Raw genomic sequence first — 8918 nt, 5'->3', positions numbered from 1 at the left:
GGTGAATCAAATCATCCGTTTACAGATCAGAAATTCGAAGTACGAAATTTAGATAACGTAACTTGTAGAACAGGCTTGGTCGAACACTCACTGTATGGGTGAATCAAATCATCCGTTTACAGATCAGAAATTCGAAGTACGAAATTTAGATAACGTAACTTGTAGAACAGGCTTGGTCGAACACTCACTGGTATGGGTGAATCAAATCATCCGTTTACAGATCAGAAATTCGAAGTACGAAATTTAGATAACGTAACTTGTAGAACAGGCTTGGTCGAACACTCACTGTATGGGTGAATCAAATCATCCGTTTACAGATCAGAAATTCGAAGTACGAAATTTAGATAACGTAACTTGTAGAACAGGCTTGGTCGAACACTCACTGGTATGGGTGAATCAAATCATCCGTTTACAGATCAGAAATTCGAAGTACGAAATTTAGATAACGTAACTTGTAGAACAGGCTTGGTCGAACACTCACTGTATTGGTGAATCAAATTATCCGTTTACAGATCAGAAATTCGAAGTACGAAATTTAGATAACGTAACTTGTAGTACAGGCTTGGTCGAACACTCACTGTATGGGTGAATCAAATTATCCGTTTACAGATCAGAAATTCGAATTACGAAATTTTGATAACGTAACTTGTAGAACAGGCTTGGTCGAACACTCACTGTATTGGTGAATCAAATTATCCGTTTACAGATCAGAAATTCGAAGTACGAAATTTTGATAACGTAACTTGTAGAACAGGCTTGGTCGAACACTCACTGGTATGGGTGAATCAAATCATCCGTTTACAGATCAGAAATTCGAAGTACGAAATTTAGATAACGTAACTTGTAGAACAGGCTTGGTCGAACACTCACTGTATGGGTGAATCAAATTATCCGTTTACAGATCAGAGATTTGAATTACGAAATTTTGATAACGTAACTTGTAGAACAGGCTTGGTCGAACACTCACTGTATGGGTGAATCAAATTATCCGTTTACAGATCAGATATTTGAATTACGAAATTTTGATAACGTAACTTGTAGAACAGGCTTGGTCGAACACTCACTGTATGGGTGAATCAAATTATCCGTTTACAGATCAGAGATTTGAATTACGAAATTTTGATAACGTAACTTGTAGAACAGGCTTGGTCGAACACTCACTGTATGGGTGAATCAAATTATCCGTTTACAGATCAGAGATTTGAATTACGAAATTTTGATAACGTAACTTGTAGAACAGGCTTGGTCGAACACTCACTGTATGGGTGAATCAAATTATCCGTTTACAGATCAGAGATTTGAATTACGAAATTTAGATAACGTAACTTGTAGAACAGGCTTGGTCGAACTTGTATGGGTGAATCAAATTATCCGTTTACAGATCAGAGATTTGAATTACGAAATTTAGATAACGTAACTTGTAGAACAGGCTTGGTCGAACACTCACTGTATGGGTGAATCAAATTATCCGTTTACAGATCAGAGATTTGAATTACGAAATTTTGATAACGTAACTTGTAGAACAGGCTTGGTCGAACACTCACTGTATGGGTTAATCAAATTATCCGTTTACAGATCAGAGATTTGAATTACGAAATTTAGATAACGTAACTTGTAGAACAGGCTTGGTCGAACACTCACTGTATGGGTGAATCAAATTATCCGTTTACAGATCAGAGATTTGAATTACGAAATTTTGATAACGTAACTTGTAGAACAGGCTTGGTCGAACACTCACTGTATTGGTGAATCAAATTATCCGTTTACAGATCAGAAATTCGAAGTACGAAATTTTGATAACGTAACTTGTAGTACAGGCTTGGTCGAACACTCACTGTATGGGTGAATCAAATCATCCGTTTACAGATCAGAAATTCGAAGTACGAAATTTTGATAACGTAACTTGTAGAACAGGCTTGGTCGAACACTCACTGTATGGGTGAATCAAATTATCCGTTTACAGATCAGAGATTTGAATTACGAAATTTTGATAACGTAACTTGTAGAACAGGCTTGGTCGAACACTCACTGTATGGGTGAATCAAATTATCCGTTTACAGATCAGAGATTTGAATTACGAAATTTTGATAACGTAACTTGTAAAACAGGCTTGGTCGAACACTCACTGTATGGGTGAATCAAATTATCCGTTTACAGATCAGAAATTCGAAGTACGAAATTTTGATAACGTAACTTGTAGAACAGGCTTGGTCGAACGCTCGGATGGTTACTATTACGTTGTTTGAATAGACGAAAATCCGAAATCACATTACTTAGAAACAGTTAAGTTTTCTCAGTGTTCCTGTTGTGTGGTTGGTGTTGGTATGGTTGTGTCAGGATGGTTCTGTATAGTATTAAGTGCTCTTATATATTTTTTCTAGAAGTTTATCTAAACTCCATGGATTTATCGATGTTTTCTTTTGGAATCGATGTTGCTGTGACTTCTTTTTTTCTAGTTTTCTGAATAATTGATCTCTGCTATTCAAATCTTTATAATAATCCTTAAAACAAAGACTTCACCGTTGCTGTTGTACCCTGAAAGGGGCAATACCTGAAAAGAGCGCGGTATTTGAAAAAAAGTGCTGCTCGTTGTATTGTTACGTGCCTGTCAGGCATATGAATTGTACAGGAAGCAATATTTTAAAAATGTGTCTAAGTGATCGAATATTTTACATGATTGATTAAGAGCGGGTGCAGTGAGCATTTGTGGTACTATTTATAGAAACGCGGAGTGATTTAAAATACAAGCCAGCAATAAATCACAGCTTAACTGCTTAGATGTATATTAAGGTAGAAATAGTTTACGTAATATGGTGATAGTTATACACATACACTTAAGGGGGAGGGGGTTACATTTTGACAATGTACGTATTGACTCTCCGAAGTCGGCTTCGGCTATGCTTTGACTGGAAGCTGGTTAAAGTTGTGTAAAAGTATATTTGCCCCCTCATCCCGGTTTAGAACCAACCTGCTACAGCGTGTCTTAATGGCTTCATTGACAAATCCACTTTTTAAAGGTCGTTTTCTCTATCCAGCATTTTGGATTTTTCAAAGTAATGATAAGATTACCATTTCGTTGACCTAGTTTAGACTTGGAAAATTGCGTTCTGATCTGGTAATATGTTTTCCTGTTTTCGAGATTCACGGCATCGTTGCGTTCATCTAGCTGAGTAAATTAACATCTCTTTTGTAATATACCAGGACTGTCACCAGGGTGGCCAGACTGCAATATACACTTCCATTTGCGTGAAAATTTTAATTCTAGATATAAGAATATTGAAATAGAGAAGAATCCAGTTTCACTTTCACACTCCGCTTATGATGCATCTTGGATTAGAAGGCGATGAGAGGTGTCATCATGTAATGAAAATATCAATTCCTGTTTCCTGTACATTATATATAACAACCATGACGTTCCAGATACATACAGATATCATTTATTAATGTAACGTTTTTAATAAGGGACGTTAAACACTGGCTTAATATATATATATATATATAATTTTATCTTAATCAATGCTAAAAGAATAGACAGATGTTTCCGTCGTCAATCACCACGGACAAACTCACTGTATAGATACTTGTTTTTCGTTGTCAGTCCCCCCAGCTAGCCTCACCATAAAGCTACATGTTTTCCGTCGTCAACTACCAAGGACAACCTTATCATATGGTCAGTTTTTCCCCCGACATAAATGTACAATTGTCTTCTCTTTGTAGGTCCTCGTTATTTAACTTTATTGTGTTTTTTTTCCATTCCTCCTCCACAGAACGTATTTCTGTTCGTCGCTACTCTTTTGTCCTCCACAGAACGTATTTCTGTTGGTCGATACTCTCTTGTCCTCCACAGAACGTATTTCTGTTCGTCGCTACTCTTTTGTCCTCCACAAAACGTGTTTCTGTTCGTCGCTACTCTTTCCTCCTCAACAGAACGTGTTTCTTTTCGTCGATACTCTTTGCTACTCCACAAAACGTGTTTCTTTTCGTCGCTACTCTTTGCTCCTCGACAGAACGTGTTTCTTTTCGTCGCTACTCTTTCCTCCTCCACAGAACGTATTTCTGTTCGTCGCTACTCTTTCCTCCTCCACAGAATGTGTTTCTTTTCGTCGCTACTCTTTGCTCCTCCACAGAACGTGTTTCTTTTCGTCGCTACTCTTTGCTCCTCCACAGAACGTATATCTGTTCGTCGCTACTCTTTGCTCCTTTACAGAACGTGTTTCTTTTCGTAGCTTCTCTTTCCTCCTCCACAGAACGTATATCTGTTCGTCGCTACTCTTTCCTCCTCCACAAAACTTGTTTCTTTTCGTCGCTACTCTTTCCTCCTCCACAGAACGTGTTTCTCATTTTTGAAATCAAAACAAAACGTCACATGCAATCAAAGTTGCAATTGATAACTCAAAGTCAATTAAACATGGGAACGATTTTAACAAGGGATACATCAAACAAATGCAATGAGAAGTTCTCTTAAAGAGAGCCGTGTCAGTAATATTGAACACTGTCAAATGTGTACAAATTGATATGACGTATCTAAAACATTTTTACGTTTGATTAGTCGTAGAGAGAGCAATCTGTCGACTAAAAGACGGCGCTTTCCATCTAGTATTCCAAATATCCGATTATACAACACGTGGTTTGAGGAGGAGTCATTCAGTATGTAGAACAAGGCATATCTCATCATCATGGACAGTCTGGAAAATAAAACTATATTTTACAGAGCAATAGTTTCTTAATCAGTATGTAGATGTAGTCCGATTCGAGTTATGAATGGATGTATTGAGATCTACTTTAATGCCATCGGATATATTTTAACTTTAACTGTTATATCTGCCTAGAAGGACAAGACCGCTGTATAATGATGTCTATTTTGGCATGTACTAAAACTCCTAAATTAATGCTATAGCTGATGAATGCTAACTAATGTAGGATACGATTTTATATAAAGGATTCAAAGCTTGTTTTTATATAAAATATCTTACATTTAATTTTTAACATTTCCAAGTTTTAACATCTGATGTCATCTATTATAAATATTTACTGTTTTGTAGTATCACTCTCAGGGCTTTTGAGAATCAAACAATTCATTGCACCGGTATTATTTTCGGAAAGTAAACACCACCTTGTGCATTTATCTGAAATATTTGAAATGTAATTATTCACTAAATGTAGATAATATTGTACTTACCTAGTGGATATTTCACTCCCTATGTCGCCTACTAGTCATCAAGCTGTAGACCCTTAGTATCACTAAAGAGTCATAGAAAGAGGAAACAGAAGTTTACTTCACTCTTTGACTCTACTGTATCTCATTCTAAATTGTGAAAATGTGCTATTCTCGTGTATAAACAATGCTCGGCGTTATTTGAAAAAAGGTTATTAATATAAAAACAACACCCTTGATTTATGCAACCCTTTCTTACAATATATATATATATTTCTATTCTCGCCTTATCAAAATTGAATCATAACGATGCTATAACCGTGAGACAAAGTGAAATCCTGTATGTAGTTACAGTATAATCTATATTTCTACTGACGTGAAAATGTTTCAAAATCGTACAGTATTTTTCATGGAATCGAAACAAGGTAATTTTTTTTTGTTGACTGTTGAATTTCACAATAATAGAGAAATTCATTTCTAATATTTTATTTGAAAGTGACGTTGGAGAAAGACCAGATTTTTTTTCTTGGGACACACACACACACACACACACACACACACACACACACACACACACACAAACACACGCGCGCGCACGTACGCATGCACGCATGTACGCACGCTCACCCAGAAATGCATGATTTATAAAATGTACCTTTCCTTGTCCAATACACTTACAATGCCTTGTAGTATCATGGGAGACCACTCTTGTGTTTCTAGTCACACAATTAAACAGTGGTTATCATTCTTTACTAAGATCTGACGCACACACATGGAATCGGAATTATTTCCACGTATTTGAATGGTGCCATTTAACAAATAATTTGTAAAAAAATATGAATTTCGAGAAGATTGTATAAAAGACAAGTGAAGAGCGCCACTTTATAAAAACTGGGATAAGTAAAAACATTCAGATGAATTATAACTAGTCTAAACTGAGTCACATATATATCGTTGTACGGTATACTGTTCTAATCCTATAAACGATTTGGGTCAGATGTAAGATGAAATATATCACAGTTACAAGTCTCATTTTGTTCAATGATGTTCTCTACGTCACATTAATGTCCGTCCAGTCTATATTTTTGCGGATTATTCCAATTGTTCTCCATTATATCGCTCAATTCTGGCGAAAAACGATTTTCATTTTTAATGTTCATGAAGCTTTTATATATTCATGTATATATTTCATGCTGTAATTTTTTAGTTATATTTTTCATGGCTCTTTATATTTGTCATCTTAACATGGTTTTCTAAAAATGTTTTGATAACGAATATTATCTTATATGATGACTTTCTACAGTTAAGTTACGTTTTAAGCCTTAAGATCATGCATAAATGTGCATAGCTGTTTTATGTTGCAACACAGTTAGGAATTATCTTTCAATGTTATTAAAGATAACTTATTTTCTTGCAGTACATCTTAAAGCTCACAATTAGAGGGTTTTGTTGGCTTAATGTCTCTATTCTGTTTTAAAGAAAAAGCACCAAATGAGTCATTCGGTTTGAACTAATTCTTTCACATTTCATTCATTTCAAAGCCACACAACCCTAATTAAAATTATTTCTTAAAAGCGGAATGACGTAATTCTGGCTAATGACAACTTCTGACTGTAAACTTTTGGAAATTGTTTTAGAATTAAAATTTTCATCTATTAATGAGTTTGCATTACGATTATATTGACATGTTGGTATTTTCTTGTTTTTTAAAAGATGAAAGCCATTATATAGGATTGTTTTATTCAATTTTATTATTCAACAATTTACTTCTGTTCATCAAAAAATTCAAACTTAATCAAGGCAACTTATATTTAAATGTATAAACATTGCACGTGACATTTATGATGGATCAACGAACCTAGTTTCACATTCTCCTTAACTTTCTTATCGTGTCTATGTATCTCTAACCGTACATTGTTGAATATCTAATCATTTTTTATTGTGTGTGTTTTTTTGCTTTTTCTTTTTTTTCCCGATTTGATTTTAAATTACTATATAGACAAAACTTTCTTGCAACTTAATTGATATAAGTTGTCTAATGTTAAACACTTTGATTCAGACAAATACTATTGTTTGATCACAGTTCGAACTCGTGTTTACCCATGACTCTCCATGTTGTTATAACGTCTTAATTCAACATTTCAACTGTGACTACAGACGATTTTACTCACTTCCTTACGTTTGAAGCAAAGCGTAATTTTTTTAAAATATTGATTCTTTGAAATTGTAGACATAAATGAAACATCCTGCGTTCACTACAATCACAGTTAGCCACAAGTTCATGATACCCAACACATACTAATCTAATCTATTCTGTTGGGTACAATGCATATACGAAATCTTGTTATTTAAAGATATCAAGAATATGACGTCATCAAACTTGAAGACTTTCTCCAACATAACCTAAAATTACAAAGACCGTTGACCTCTCCAATGTGGATAGACCAAGACCTATTGTGATACCGTATTTATTATTAAAGATTAGGAACTAATGCGTGATAATGGTAAATTGTTAAGAAGTACCAGCTACGATAAAAATGAAACGCAAATGTAAATGCAAAACCATTCCAGTCATCGTGAAACATGAGCTTAAAGTTTTTAAAGCAAATTATAACACTTTATACTTTGCATAAGTATTCCTATGTATTTTAATTTCAATTATTTCAATTGATGAAATTAATGTCTACAGGGATATCAATGTGAATTGCTTTGCAGTCTATATTCCTTAGTTAAAGACTATATTTAAGTCCATGATACCAGTAGGTACTGTCAGCAGATTTCTTCTATTATGAGTTGGCGGACCCGATTAAGTATACGTGTTTGTAGGTCTAATATTATTACTTCGATATTTTTCACTGTCTTGTATCTATTTGACACAAAGTTCAGGAAACTGACTTTCCTTTTTCCAAACAATTATAATTAGTGTTGAATGTTCTATCACAGACTTAATTTTATTTCGAAATCATGATTGCAAATTATTTCAAATGAAATATCTTCCACCAGACAGCATATTCATCACTCATGACCTGCCGGTGACAATTTTGGTATTACTATAAATAACAGAGGAATGACGTCATCAATTTGGAGATTCACTTCATATTATCACATTCACATTGATTACCTAAAGAACAATTTACTTATCCTAATTTGACTTATTCTGGCACGGAACGAAAGAGTCGTGCTGTATGTGATGGAAAAAATTTTCTGTGTTTACATGTTCCATTAAAGCCCGTATATACGTAACATTCACCAAACATTTAGTGAAGAATCACACATAATTATTGAGATATTCTCTAAGATGTAGTTAAAATTAAGTTATTCAAACAATAGTTACCATGATTTGTGCATAAAGTATTGATATATGAGCAGTTGAAACTCGTTATTTGTAAACAAAAAGAATTCAGAACTGGCTTGATTTATGATTGGAAAAAAGGAACCGACTGCTGAACGTCTGTACTGTGTCTGCCAAGTTTACACAAGCGGAATATGCGCATGAGCAATGTCATCGCAACGAGCGGTAATGTATGAATTATTGTGGGTCCCACATTGTTTATTTTTATTTAATTGAAAACAGTCAGTTTTATTTTCTGTAATTAAAGGAAAGTATTTGTTATGTTACATATATTACAGGGAAAAGATAAAGTTTGTTTTTATAGTGATTTTTACGTATATTGGGGCTTTAAAATGACTTTTTATCTAAACGGCTATGTTGTATGAAATTGAAGAGCCGTGAAATGCTTTTTGACAATTTGAAATTTTGATT

The sequence above is a fragment of the Ylistrum balloti genome, unplaced genomic scaffold, assembly GCF_031769215.1.
Source record: "Ylistrum balloti isolate Yb309-2 unplaced genomic scaffold, AGI_CSIRO_Ybal_v1 Utg371600, whole genome shotgun sequence".
NCBI classification, from domain to species: Eukaryota; Metazoa; Mollusca; class Bivalvia; order Pectinida; family Pectinidae; genus Ylistrum; species Ylistrum balloti.
The sequence above is the reverse complement of the archived record's forward strand: the minus strand, read 5'-3'. Positions refer to the sequence as shown.